Raw genomic sequence first — 14,223 nt, 5'->3', positions numbered from 1 at the left:
TGAGCCTTTCTGACCCCCTCCTTCATCTCCATTAGTCCCAGACCAGAGGCTACCATGGCAAGCTTATCAGAACAGGGGTCTGGAGCCTGGGGAATGGGGAGAGGGAAACAGAGGGCTGGGGCTTCCTGCCCCCAGAGTGAGTGGACGCACTGGCCCAGGGCCCACAGTGGGATGGGTGAGCTCAGATCTGAAGGGGCAAGGGTGGGAAAGGCCATGGTGCTGTTCACCCTGGCAGGCCCAGAGCCAGACTGAGAGTGCGGAGTTCCCTGCTCCCCACCCCCTTCCTTTCACTTAACACCATTAACTAATCATTCCCCTCTCTCAGGCCTGAAAACAAAGCCAGCTAAACCACCAAGGACAGTCAGTTCAGAATTCTTCCTCCACTCTGAAACCCAGTGGGGGTAGAGGAGCTGCGTCTGCAGTCAAGGGGAAATGAGGTTAGCCCAGGGTGACATCCCTTCCCAGCCTGACCCCACCACACCCGCACAAAGACTGCTCTTTAAGGAAGCCAGTACCCTAGGGTGATGTGGCTACTAGGGGGTGGATGGTAGAGAGCTGGGGGCAGATAGCTATGTGGTGGCCTAAGGAAGGGGGCTCTTGGGGACTCTGAGCTAGAACAGCCATCAGGACCTTGGAGAGGCTCAGAAGAGCCTGGAATCTGGAGGAAATGGAGTGAGGTTGGAGAACGGGGTAATGGAGCAGGTATGGGGGAACAGGCCTCCAGCTTCAGCAACAGCAGGAGGGAGAAAGGACCGAGATGCAGGCAGAGGAAAGCCAAGGAGACTGGGATGATTGTATTAGCTGGAGAGGGTTGGAAGCAGCCTTGCCCAGATGATGATCAAGATCAGAAGAGGTCCTGATTCAGAATCCTAATTCTTAGCTTCTTTACTGTCCAAAAAGGAGGGATAGGAATGCTGGCCCGCCCCCTCCAATGGTAGGCCCATGATTCTCAGACAAGAGAGGACCATGGGCCCAGTACCCTGTGTATGTCACCAGTTTGACCACTGAGGCTGTGTGGGGTAGTGAATGGGGTCCCTCAATTATAGTCTCCAAGGGGAGTGTGTGTTGGGGGGGATTAAGGGGGTTCCTATTTCATTGTAAGGAGACTTAAACCCAAATGACTGTGCACCCAGGGACTTGCTGGACTGAAACTTGAACTTCGAATCCTCTCAGTCCTAGTGTGGGTGGGCACACGCCTCCCATCACCCCTCCGGTCCAGGGGCCTTGACCAGGAGGATGTGAGGAGGACAGCCTGGGCAGAGGAAGGAAATTGATAAAGACATACTTGCAGCTGCAAGGAGGTGGGAGGGGGGCAGTGGGAAGAACACAGCAATCTTGGGAATTATGTGAACTGGGGAAACACACCCCCCCCATTTGGTCAGAAAATAGGGTCTAGTCTGAGTCTTTCGAAGAGAACCAAATTTTTTCCAGAATGGGACAGGGGTCCGTGAATTTGTTGGAGATTGTGCTGAGGTAGTGAAAAAACTGGGTGGGAGTTCGCTCTGTTGGGGCAGTTTATAGCGCAGGACATCGTGGGCCAGGAAACCGGAAACCGGGGGCTGGTGGAAGACGTGGGGGAAGAGATTGAATGGAGGGAAGCTGCCCCTGTTCTGCCGGACACTGCCTCACCAAATCCTCTGCACTTGACCCAGGGCAGAAGGAAGGAGGTGCGCCTGGATGGAGGTGTGTCCCCAAAACAATGTGCTAGAGGAGATGATTTGGGGGGTAGAGGTGGGAGGGGTTATTTTTAAACTTGGAAAAACCCCGCCTGAGTTCATCCCCACCCAGAGTGCTGGAGGCCGCAAAGGCCCCATTGTACTGGGGTTCGAGGAAGGGAGGGGGGGAGGGGGAGGGGGCGCTGGCACAATGGTTCGGATTATGCTGCAGCAGGCAGGGCCGGGAGGGTGGGGGAGGCTGTCTCCGTCACAGCTGGCCTACTGAACTCTGGGGTCGCGCCAGGCTGGGGCTTCAAGGGGGAAAGGGACTCCACTCTCACAAAGCCCCCTGTTGGGGAGCTGGGGGGGGTCTCTGGCATCCGGTAGGCCGCTCTGAGGAGGGGGCTGTGGGTGGGATTCCCACAGCCTGGCTTTCCCAGGGATTGTAGGGTCTGTTCCCAGGCTCGCAGCATTCCAGCGACTCCCCTGGGAGTTGTGGGCCTCTCCTCTCAGTCCCTAGCCTGCCCACGGGTGTGGGGACCGGAGGAGAAAGAGGATGTGGAGGGATAGGGGCTCTGTCTGGGGACTAAGGGCCCTTAAGCCACAGCGGGGCAGCAGCGGGTGGGATATGTTAGATAGAGGAGGTCACAGCCCTCCCATTCTACACCGGGGACTGTCGCGCTTGTCCTCTGGGAGCCCTGGAATCTATCCACGTGGGCAGGCCTCCAGCTCTATCTCAGCACTCCAGCACGAGGGTTTCGGACCAGGACCCCTCGGCCAGGAGCCCCTAGTGCCCCAAGACATACTAGGGAAGGCCGCGGGGAGGCGGGGCGACCAGCCACGGCGCACCAACCCAAACATTACCATAAATGCTCAGGCAGCCGTGAGGGCTCTGGGCGGGGACCCTGGGGTTCTCCCGGAAGCCCGGGATCCGGTCTCCTAGCCTTTCTCAGCGCAGGCCACTGCAACAGTGATTCAGTCTGTCCTACCCCCTCTGGGATGTGGGAAGTGGGGTGGGGAGACAGAGCCGGTGTAAGAGAGAGAGAGAGGAGGTTCCCTTGTAGCTGCTTCTGGGTGGGTAGAGACCTCTAATCAAGGAGAGAGTAGGACCTTGCAGCCAGTCTTTCAGTATTGGGACAGGGATGGAGGGGCACTGCTTCTCCTTCCTGTAATACTGGGGGTCTCAAAAATAAAAAAAAATACTGGGTTCTCCTGTCCCCATCCCGCAAGTCTGGATCTCAGTTCTTTGGTCTCTAAGGGCCTAACCCTCTTCCTATTTCCTCCTCCTCCTCCTAAATTAGGAGACTGGATCTAGTAGGGGAAAGGGGGTGAGCAGGATGCTGGGAGCTTATACCTCTCCCATCTGGAGAGTTAACTTCCGCTCTCCAAAATACCACTACCCAAGAGGAGGAATGTCCCTAGAGAGCTGTTTAAACTTGACTTTGTACTGTCCCCAGAGGAATGACCAGCTAGCCTGTAGAAGAACCTCTGAGAAAATGATGCCACATGCCCTGTGTTTTTTGTTCCCTCTCTCTCTTGAGTTCTTTGAATCCTGTTTTCTCTCCCACATTAAGCTTTGAGCACCCAGAAAGTCCCAGAAGGAGGAGAACCTTGCTCCACTATACCCTGGACTGGACCTGGGTCCCCACTGTCGTTGCCACAGCTGATGATCTTGCTGGTGGGCACAGAGAGGAGAAGAAGTAGAGCAAAATTCAGTAAGGATCTGCTCCCTGCCTCCCTAACCCAGGTTCTGGGGCAGGGCTGCAGAAAAACTGGCAGAGTGGAGGAGACACAGAATGTGGAGTCAGAGAAAAGCCTTGGCTAGGCCAGACCAGGTCAGCACAGGCTTGTCTGTGATACTTTCTATCACTACCTTTGTCATGTTGAAAGGGAAAGTGCTCATCCAACCTTAACCTCTTTTATTTATATACTTTTTATGAGCCACCTTTTAAAAAAAAAGTAATTAAGGGTGGGGATATAGCATAGTGGTTATGCAAAGAGCATGCCTGAGGCTTTCAAGTCCCAGGTTCAGCCCCCCACACCACCATAAGCCAAAGCTAATGGTAAAAACAAACAAACAAAAAAAAAAACTGCTCCTCACCTGCAGGGGAGTTGCTTCACAGGTGGTGAAGCAGGTCTGCAGGTGTCTATCTTTCTCTTCCCCTCACCTCTCCATTTCTCTCTGTCCTGTCCAATGATGACAATAATAACTACAAAAATTAAAAAAAAAAAAAAGCAGTGCTCTGGTAAAAAAAAAAAAAAAACTGTGTTAACAGTAGTCTGTAAGATTGTGAGATTACAGGATATAGTTCCACACCCACCACCACCACCCTCCCAAAAAGTGGGAAAAAATGGCCTCTAGGAGCAGTGGATTCATAGTGCAGGCACCGAGCCCCAGCAATAACCCTGGAGACAAAAAAAAAAAAATTATGTCACAGCTTTTCCAACAACTCAATATATATGCTCCATGGAATACTGCTCTGCAATTAAAAAAAAAAATATATATATATATATATACATATATATGGGAAGAATAGCATAATGGTTATGCAAATAGACTCTCATGCCTAAGGTCCCAGGTTCATACCAAACCCAGAGCTGAGCAGTGTTCTGGTTAAAAAAAAATATATATATATATATATATATATATATATATATATATATATATATTCCTTTGAGATAAAATAGATGAAACTGAAGATTAGTTTAGCAAATTAGGTAAAAAAGTGAAACACAGATAGGTGTACTAGATAGCATAATGGTTATACAAACAGATTCTCATGTCTGAGCCTCCAAAATCTTAGGTTCAATCCCCTATACCACCATAAGCCACCTGCACTTAACCTGTTGCGCTACCACCCGACTCCCCCAAAATACAACTTTTCGTTTTTTATTTTTTTTTATTTTTAATATTTCTTTATTGGGGGATTGTTTTACATTCAACAGTAAATACAATAGTTTGTACATGCATAACATTTCCCAGTTTCCCATATAACAATACAAGCCCCATTAGGTCATCCTTCTTGGATCTGTATTCTCCCCACCCACCTACCCCAGAGTCTTGTACTTTGGTGCAATATGCCAATTCCAGTTCAGGTTCTACTTGTGTTTTCTCTTCTGATCTTGTTTTTCAACTTCTGCCTGAGAGTGAGATTATCCCATATTCATCCTTCTGTTTCTGACTTATTTCACTTAACATGAATTTTTCAAGGTCCATCCAAGATCGGCTGAAAACGGTGAAGTCACCATTTTTCATAGCTGAGTAGTATTCCATTGTGTGTGTGTGTGTGTGTGTGTGTGTGTGTGTGTGTGTGTGTGTGTATACCACAACTTGCTCAGCCACTCATCTGTTGTTGGACACCTGGGTTGCTTCCAGGTTTTGGCTATTACAAATTGTGCTGCCAAGAACATATGTGTACACAGATCTTTTTGGATGGATATGTTGGGTTCCTTAGGATATATCCCCAGGAGAGGAATTGAAGGATCATAGGGTAGGTCCATTTCTAGCCTTCTGAGAGTTCTCCAGACTGTTCTCCACAGAGGTTGGACCAATTGACATTCCCACCAGCAGTATAGACCCCACACCCTCTCCAGCATTTGCTGGTATTACCTTTTCTGATGTATGACATTCTCACAGGAGTGAAGTGGTATCTCATTGTTGTCTTTATTTGCATTTCTGTGACAATCGGAGACTTTGAGCATTTTTTCACGTGTTTCTCAGCCTTTTGGATCTCTTCTGTGGTGAATATTCTGTCCATGTCTTCCCCCCATTTTTGGATGGGGTTATTTGTTGTCTTGTTGTTGAGATTTGCAAATTCTTTATATATTCTGGTTATTGCCTCTTGTCTGATGTATGGCATGTAAAGATCTCCCATTCTGTGAGCGGTCTATTTGGGTAGTGGTTTCTTGCTGTGCAGAAGCTTTTTAATTTTATGTAGTCCCATAGGTTAATGCTTGTCTTAGTCTTCTTTGTAATTGGATTCGTTTCATTAAAGATGTCTTTAAAATTTATGCGGAAAAGAGTTCTGCCAATATTTTCCTCTAAGTGTCTGATAGTTTGTGGTCTAACATCCAAGTCCTTGATCCACTTGGAATTTACTTTTGTATTTGGTGAAATATAGTGGTTCAGTTTCATTCTTCTGCATGTTTCAACCCATTGTTTCCAGCACCATTTGTTGAAGAGACTCTGCTTTCCCCATTTAATAGTCTGGGCACCTTTGTCAAAGATTAGATGTCCATAGTTGTGGGGGTGTTTGTTTGTTTTGTTACCAGAGCACTGCTCAGCTCTGGCTTATAGTGGTGCTGGAGATATTGAACCTTGATCTTTGGTACCTCAGGCATGAAAGACTTTTTCTTTTTCACTAGAGCACTGCTCAGCTCTGGCTAATGATGGTGCGGGGGCTTGAACCTGGGATTCTGGAGCCTCAGGCATGAGAATCTCTTTGCATAACCATTATGCTATCTACTCCCACCCAAAATACAATATTTTTACATGTGTAATATTTCCCAGTTTTCCACATAACAATACAACCCCCACTAGGTCCACCTCTGCCATCATGTTCCAGGACCTAAACCCTCCCCCAACCCCAGAGTCTTTTACTTTGGTGCAACTCCAGTCCAAGTTCTGCTTTGTATTTTCTTTTCTGATCTTGTTTTTCAACTTCTGTCTCTGAGTGAGATCATCCCATATTCATCCTTTTGTTTCTGACTTACCTCACTTAACATGATTCCTTCAAGCTCCATGCAAAATGGGGTGAAGAAGGTGAAATCACCATTTTTAATAGCTGGTAGTATTCCATTGTATATATAGACCACAACTCACTCAGCCACTCATTTGTTGTTGGACACCTGGGTTGCTTCCAGGTTTTCACAGCCATTATATTATCTCCCTGCCCCAGTCACAACTTTCTCATGACCCCAGGGAACTAAAGTCTGAATCAAGATTTCTCTAACTCCAAAATGATGTACTAGGTCCATAATAACTTACAGCTGTATTAAGTAAACATATAGTGGTAATGTAAGTAGTGGATTGAACACTGCTGAATTAAGTGGTACAGACAGGGAAGACAACAGGAACTCAGAAAAGGGAGTGCCTGTACAGACTTCTGTCCAGGAAAGTCTTTCTATAAATAGGAATGCTTCGATGACAAGTCAGGTAGAGATAGGAGTGAAGAAAGTGAATAGAGATCATTCCAGAAAAGGAGTGTAGCAAAAGCACAGAGAGAGGGATGGAACTGAAGATGGGAAGATACAGCGTCAACAGCAGAATTTCAGTCTGAGAACTTTTAGAGCTAGAACGTGAGGCTGCCTGGGGAGGCTAGGTCACAGGGCTTGAAATAATATTTACATAGCAAGGGCACTACTTTCTTTCACAAGGACAGGAGTAAGGACTGGAGTAAGGATCCCTGTGAAGGGGAGTCGCTTCACAGGCAGTGAAGCAGGCCTGCAGGTGTCTATCTTTCTCTCCCCCTGTCTGTCCCCCCTCCTCTCTCCATTTCTCTCTGTCCTATCCAACAATGATGACAACAATAATAATAACTACAACAATAAAAAGGGGCAACAAAAGGGAATAAATAAATAAATTATATATATATAACTGGGAGTTGTGCAGTAGCGTAGCGGGTTAAGCGCATATGGCACAAAACGCAAGGACCAGCATAAGGATCCGGGTTCGAGCCCCTGGCTCCCCACCTGCAGGGGAGTCGCTTCACAGGCAGTGAAGCAGGTCTGCAGGTATCTATCTTTCTCTTCTCTATCTTCCCCTCCTCTCTCCATTTCTCTCTGTCCTATCTAACAACAATAATAAGACAACAAGGGCAACAAAAGGGAAAATAAATAAATAAAAATTAGTGTATATATATATATATATATATATATATATATATAACCAAATTGGGGCAGGGTAGATAGCACAATGGTTATGCAAAGAGACTCTCATGCCTGAGGCCCCAAAGTCCCAGACTCAATCTCCCTGCACCACCATAAGGCAGAGCTGAACAGTGCTCTGGTTGAAAAAGATATATAGTCTCCCGGGTGGCACACTGGGTTAAATACACAAGTTACCATACTCAAGCACCTGGGTTCAAGCCCCCACTGCTCCACAGCTGCAGCAGGGACACTATACAAGGTGTGAAGCAAATACTGCAAGTGTCTCCGTGTCTCTCTCCCTCTTCTCTCACTTTTCTGTTTTATCCAGTAAGAAATAGGAGAAAAAAAAAAAACGACAATAAATACCAAAACTTGGGACTTGAGCATTAGAAAGAGCAGGCAATGGGAGCCACTGCAGTTTGTTTGTTTGTTTCTTCCTTCCTTTCTTATTCTCTTTTGTTGCCCTTGTTGTGGTTATTATTGTTGCTGTTGGATAGGACAGAGAGAAATGGAGAGAGGAGGGGAAGACAGAGGGGGAGAGAAAGATAGACACCTGCAGACCTGCTTCACCGCCTGTGAAGTGACTCCCCTGCAGGTGGGGAGCCGGGGGCTTGAACCAGGTCCTTAAGCTGGTCCTTGCGCTTTGCACCACGTGCGCTTAACCCGCTGTGCTACCGCCAGACACCCTTGCAGTTTCTTAAGGGTGTGATGAGGTTGGAGTTCCGGTTTACAATGCTTTCTCTAGTCCTTTGCCTGTGAGCACCCCCTGGTGTCTTGAGCTTGAATTGCTCCCTCAGCGTATAGGAGGAGGTAGGTGGGAGGCTGGAGGCCAGAAAAGCGGGGTTGATGAGTTGTAGAAATCAGACACTTCCGTCTCTTTTCAGTTCATCCTGAGTGGGACAATACCTCAGTAAAAGCAGAGGTGGCTTGTAGATGAAGAAGATTGGAGGTGAAAGAAAGGGACATTGTAGTGCTTCCGTTCTGTTCTTTGCCCTATAACTCGATATTAGGATATTGTATGTCAGATACCAAGCTGAGGTGTTGCAGACCTGAGGCTAAAGGCAAGCAAGGCCTTTGTGCTGAAAACACTTGCAATTTACAACATAGTGCTCGCTTCAGCAGCACATATACTAAAATTGGAACGATACAGAGATTAGCATGGCCCCTGCGCAATTTACAGCATAATGGGTCAAATACTGGGGTGAAGTACTGAATTATAGATAGGGTGAGGGAAGACAATAGTTCAGTTAGTTAGTTAGCTTAACCTAGAGTGGTCAAAGAAGGCTTCCTGGAAGAGGTGACACCAACCTGCATTTTAAGGGGTGATGGTATGTGAGCGGGGTGTGGCTTGTGCTGTTTCAAGTTTGACACACTATGCCATATGTGGGAAGCTACTGGCAGTAGGGAAGTTCTTCAAGGTCTATACATAGGTAGATCATTTTTAAATTACTGAAAGTAAAAAATAAAGAAAAACTGTATCCTGTGAAATTATCTTTCAGAAGTAGAGAGGGTTGGCAAAATAGCTCACTTGGATAGTGCGCTTCTTTGCCATGTGCATGACTCAGGGTCTAGCCCAGCCTCCACTGCATTGAAGGAAGTTTAGGTGCTGTGCTTTCTTTTACTCTCTTTGCCTCTCTGCCTTCTCTGTCTCTATAAGGAAGAAGGAAAAGGAGGCAGAGAAGGAGGGGGAGGAGGAAACAGAGAATACTTTTCAGACGATGAGAACTGAAAGTATGTATAAGTAATATACTACACATATATAAATATACTTATGCAAACATACATTATCAACACCATTGCTATTGTTTTTTTAAAAATTTTAAAAAATATTTATTTTCCTTTTTGTTGCCCTTGTTTTATTGTTGTTGTTGTTGTTATAGATGTCATTATTGTTAGGTACGATAGAGAGAAATGGAGAGAGGAGGGGAAGACAGAGAGGGGGAAAGATAGACAACTGCAGACCTGCTTCACCACCTGTGAAGAGACTCCCCTGCAGGTGGGGAGCTGGGGGCTCAAACGAGGATCCTTACATTGATCCTTGCGCTTTGTGCCACCTGCACTTAACCCACTGAGCTACCACCTGGCTTCCACCATTGCTATTGTTTTGGATAAACTGTTATCTGTTAGACCAATTAAAAAAATTAAAGTTTTATTTTACCTTTAAGAAAAAAAAAAGAGTCCTTCAAAGGAGGAATGAAGAAAGAAGAAAGAGAGACTAGATTATAGAGGATTTGTAAACCATGGTAATAGGTGCAGATTGATGGGACATATGGGACTGGATTTTAGCAGAGTAACTCCAGAGAACCAAAGCATGTTCATCAAAGCTGAGGTCCCAGAGGGACAGAACCAAAGGCCCCATTTTCATTTTTTGTGCGGCACCAGGCAATGAATAAAGGGCCTCACAGACTTGAGATACTGCTAGTGACCTTTTCCTTTTTAAAATATTTATTTATTGTATACAGACAGAAATCAATGAGAATAGAGGGACAGAGAGGGAGCACTGCTTATGAAATTTCCCCCTGAAGGTAAGGACCAAGGGATTGAAGCTGGGTCTTTGTGCATAGAAACGTGTGCTCGTGGTCCAGGAGGTGGCGCAGTGGTAAAGCTTTGGACTCTCAGGCATGAGGTCCTGAGTTCTATCCCCGGCAGCACATGTGCCAGAGTGATGTCTGGTTCTTTCTCTCACCTCCTAGCTTTCTCATAAATAAATAAAACCTTTAAAAACAACAACAACAACAACAACATGTGTGATCTACCAGGTGTTCCACTACCCTCCAACTTTCTTTATCAGTATTTTGAGAAAGGTAGAGAGGCAAGAAGAGAGAAGAAAAACATCCCAGCATTGTTTCACCATCCATGGAGCTTCCTTAGTGCTGCTGTCCATGGTGCTTCCATGTGGTGCTAGGGTTTGAACCCAGGGCTTTGGGACATGCTGAGCCCTGGAAGAGAGCTCACATGGTTCTGATTGTCTTGTTTCATCTCCCTCTGAGGATAGAGCCTTGGCCCACTGTTCATAAACAGGTTTCTTAACTACAACCCACAAAGAAGAGGATATGAGACCATGGAATATTATTTCCTTTAAAACAAAGGAAATTAACTTTTAATTTCCATGTGTTGACTCAGGACTCAAGGATTTGACAAAGCACAAGAAGAAAATTTTTTTTTAATTAAAAAACTGGTGTTATCTTTATTAATGTGTCAGTTCTATTTATCTAAAAACCAAGCCTGATTAAAAAAAATTTTTTTTTTTCTTTTTAACCAGAGCACTGCTCAGCTCTGGCTTATGGTGGTGCGGGGCATTGAACCTGAGACATTGGAGCTTCAGGCAAGAGAGTCTTTTTATAACCATTATGCTATTTACCCACCACCCTAATTAATTTTTTCCATATTGGGGGGTTAATGGTTTATAGTCAACAGTAAAATACAGTCATTTGTACATATGTAACATTTCTTAGTTTCCCACATAACAATTCAACCCCCACCAGGTCCTCTTCTACTATGTTAAGGAAGGACAATTGTATCAGCATTGGCTACTTTATCATATGCTAGCCTGGATACTATCTAGAAGATGTTCCTCCAAGCTCAGCAGGTAATGATAGTATAGCAGCTAGTGGCTCATTTGAACTCCATCAGGAAGGACACAGCTATCTTAGAGGAAAGTGGATTTGTAAACCTCAGAGCAGAGAGCCAGAAAATGAAAACTGAATTAGAAGAAGTTGAGCAACAACTGATAAATGAAACCCACCAAATCAGAGCAGATAATAAACTGAACACCTACCTAGCAAAGAGCAGAGTAATAGATATGACCAAGAAAAGAAGCCACAGAATTTACCCCAAAAGATACCCATACTAGATGTTTTGTTTCAGAGATGCTGCAATTGCTTCTCTAAAAACACTGATAGAATCTAACAAGCTTGAGAATTCTTTTGAGGTGGTGCCTTCTGCCTCTGCCCTCATCATTAAAGTCCCCAAGGAACCACCAAGAGACAGAAAGAAGCAGAAAAATATTAAACACTTTTGATGAAAACGTCAATTGGGTGGTCTGGGAAGTGGCGTAGTGGATAAAGCGCTGGATTCTCAAGCATGAGGTCCTGAGTTCAATTCCCAGTAGCACATGTACATGTCTGGTTCTTTCTCTTTCTCCTTCCATCGTCCTGAAAAAATAAATAAAATCTTAAAACAAACAAACAAAAAAACATCAATTGCCCAACAAATGAGGCACAGATCTTTAGCTTGAGAACTCTCTGGAACCATCAAAGAAGTCCTGGGCTGCTTATCTGTGGGCTGCAATATTGATCGCCACCATCCTCATGATATCATGACGTCAACAGTGGTGCTGTGGAATGCCTCGCTAGTTAAGAATTACAAAGGAATAACCATGGCAGAGTGTGCAAGCTAGTGCAAAAAAAAAAAAAAAAGAATTACAAAGGAAGATGCTTTAATAGAGGATTATTTGAAATTATTTTTTAAAGTATTTTATTTATTAATGAGAAAGGAGGAGATAGAGAAAGAACCAGACATTACTCTGGTACATGTGCTGCCGGGGATTGAATTCAGGACCTTATGCTTGATAGTCCAGTGCTTTAACCACTGCACCACCTCCCGGACCACGGATTATTTGAAATTCTAAAAAAAAAAAAAAAATGCTCCAAAGATTAGGCACTGGTAAGGAGATTTTAATATGCTGTGTATAACTCTTAGGAGTACTCCAGACAGTTGTCTGCTAACTCAGTATTAATATTAATGGGTGCATTGAGACAAACAGTAAGGTCATTTATTTCCCTTAATTTGTCCTGCTTGTCTATTCTTCTGGGAACTGGAGGTTTGGACATCATCACTGGATAGTTATTTTCCCGTACATCTTGATGGCCGATGAATATCGCATCTTAGGTCACTGTGTCCCTGCTTTCTCACTAGAATCAGGAAGTTTAGGTTCTGCCTCGTCACAGAATCAGAACAGCTGTGTTCTAACTCTTGGAGTGAGCATTTACAGAGAGGATGGTAAACTTTAATTAGGTTATTGGCATATGCAATAAAAATTATACATTTTTTTTTTTAAATCAAGAGTTAGAGCTTAGACTGGGCAGGCAAGAGAAATAGACTTCTATAAAAGCAAACCACAAAACAGGAAGCTGGAATTAGGTGGCTATAGAAAAGGGGAATAGAAATTTCAAGAGAAAGAGGAAGAGAGAGGAAAAACAATTATCTGAAAATGTTAAGTTGGCACCTAGCAGGTGTAAATGACTGGGGGAAAACAGTGGCGTTTTAGAAATTGCACCTCTTGCTGCACTCCTAAAGTGCTCTTGACTGCACTCTTAAAATCTCTGTAAAGGTTTACTGCATAGTTCAGCTTTGTAGCAGTGGTGCTTTGGGGAATGAAGGTTCAAGACACTGTTCAGAGTGAGGTGAAAGGGGACATGTTCAGGAGTTCAGTCCGCTGTAGAGATGAGTTCAGAACAAGCAGGCCATTAAAACAAGGGTCACCAGGGAAAAGATAAGACCTTCGTGTATCCCTGGGTTTGGGTCTCTGATAGACTTTGAGAATTATTTGAATATTAAAGAAAAGGGTAATTTCTTGAGGAGCCCAAGTACAGATATCTAACTGGAGTGTTTAAGTAAATGAATAGGGACTGAGGTAGGAAGGAAGGTGATCTATTTCCCTTCTGTGGCCTTTTATTCTCAAAGACAATGAGGTAATCTCCTGAGGATGCTGACAAATCCTGGCGGAGCTTGAGGAAACAATTTGGAAGAGCTATCTGGAAATCCCAGTAACAATCTATTTCGCCTTATAAACTGTTGGAAAGCAGACATGCTCTTAAATATTTTTTGTGTCCTCAGTGTTACTTGTAGGAACTCAGTAAGTGAGCAAACGATGAATATTGAATGGAGGAAGACCAGGCAGCGAACCTGAGTAGGTTGTGGAGACTGTGAAATCCTAGAGCTGAACTCAGAGGTAGTGGCCGGTAACACAAACCTAAAAAGTTGAAGCTCTGAAGCCAAACAACTGCTCTGAAATTGAGCTAAAGTCCTCTTCCTTTAGGAGGTGGGGCTAGAAGGGCATATTCTGCCTCTGCTCTTAAATTGACCAATCACTACTGTAAAGGGGCGGGGACTCTTCAATCTGTTCCATCCCTCCTTTTGGACATACATTGAGGCGCCATTCAAACAGGCCAATGAGTGCCCGCTGTTGCCAGAGATTGGACTCATTCTATTGGTCGAAATTATTCGCTCCGCCCTCCTTGTCACGCCTCTAGCCACACCCCCGCAGACAAGATGGCGGCGCCCAGTGGAGTCGAGGCCTCGCCCGGGGTTTGCTGCTGCTGATTTTCTTTCCCACTCCCTCTTTCAGCGCACACCGCCGCGAGCCCATAAGACGGGGGCCGGGCGGGGACAGGGGCATCTGCGTAGCTGGTCCGCGAGCCCGCGCCCAGCCTGCGCCGCCCACCCGGCCCCGGTCCCGGCCCTGCCTGATGCCTTCAGTGCCCGGTCTGACCCTTTGCTTGGTCGTGGTACGTTACCGCCCGGCATCCAAAGCTGAGGGCTTTTATCCAGGCAGGACTCACCTTCACTTTGGCAATGCTTGACCTCTTCCCTCCTAGATATCCGGTATTCTTGAACCGGCACCTCGGCCCCTTTCCCTCCACTGAATCTCCACTTCTCTCTTAACCCTCTCCTTCCTCAGATTCTTGATTCAGCCTGC

The 14,223-nt window shown here is 45.5% G+C and overlaps 1 protein-coding gene and 1 pseudogene across 1 annotated transcript in view; both read left to right on the top strand.

Annotated features, from left to right (window-relative positions):
• Positions 1-14,223, top strand: part of CBL (Cbl proto-oncogene) — a 145,110-nt gene that overhangs the window by 106,683 nt on the left and 24,204 nt on the right. The gene's annotated exons all lie outside the window — the stretch shown is intronic.
• LOC132535036 (U6 spliceosomal RNA) lies at positions 8,630-8,696 on the top strand (annotated as a pseudogene).

Source organism: Erinaceus europaeus, chromosome 20 (assembly GCF_950295315.1).
Source record: "Erinaceus europaeus chromosome 20, mEriEur2.1, whole genome shotgun sequence".
Taxonomy (NCBI): domain Eukaryota; kingdom Metazoa; phylum Chordata; class Mammalia; order Eulipotyphla; family Erinaceidae; genus Erinaceus; species Erinaceus europaeus.
Note: the sequence above shows the minus strand (reverse complement) of the source record. Positions and strands in the feature narration are given on the sequence as shown.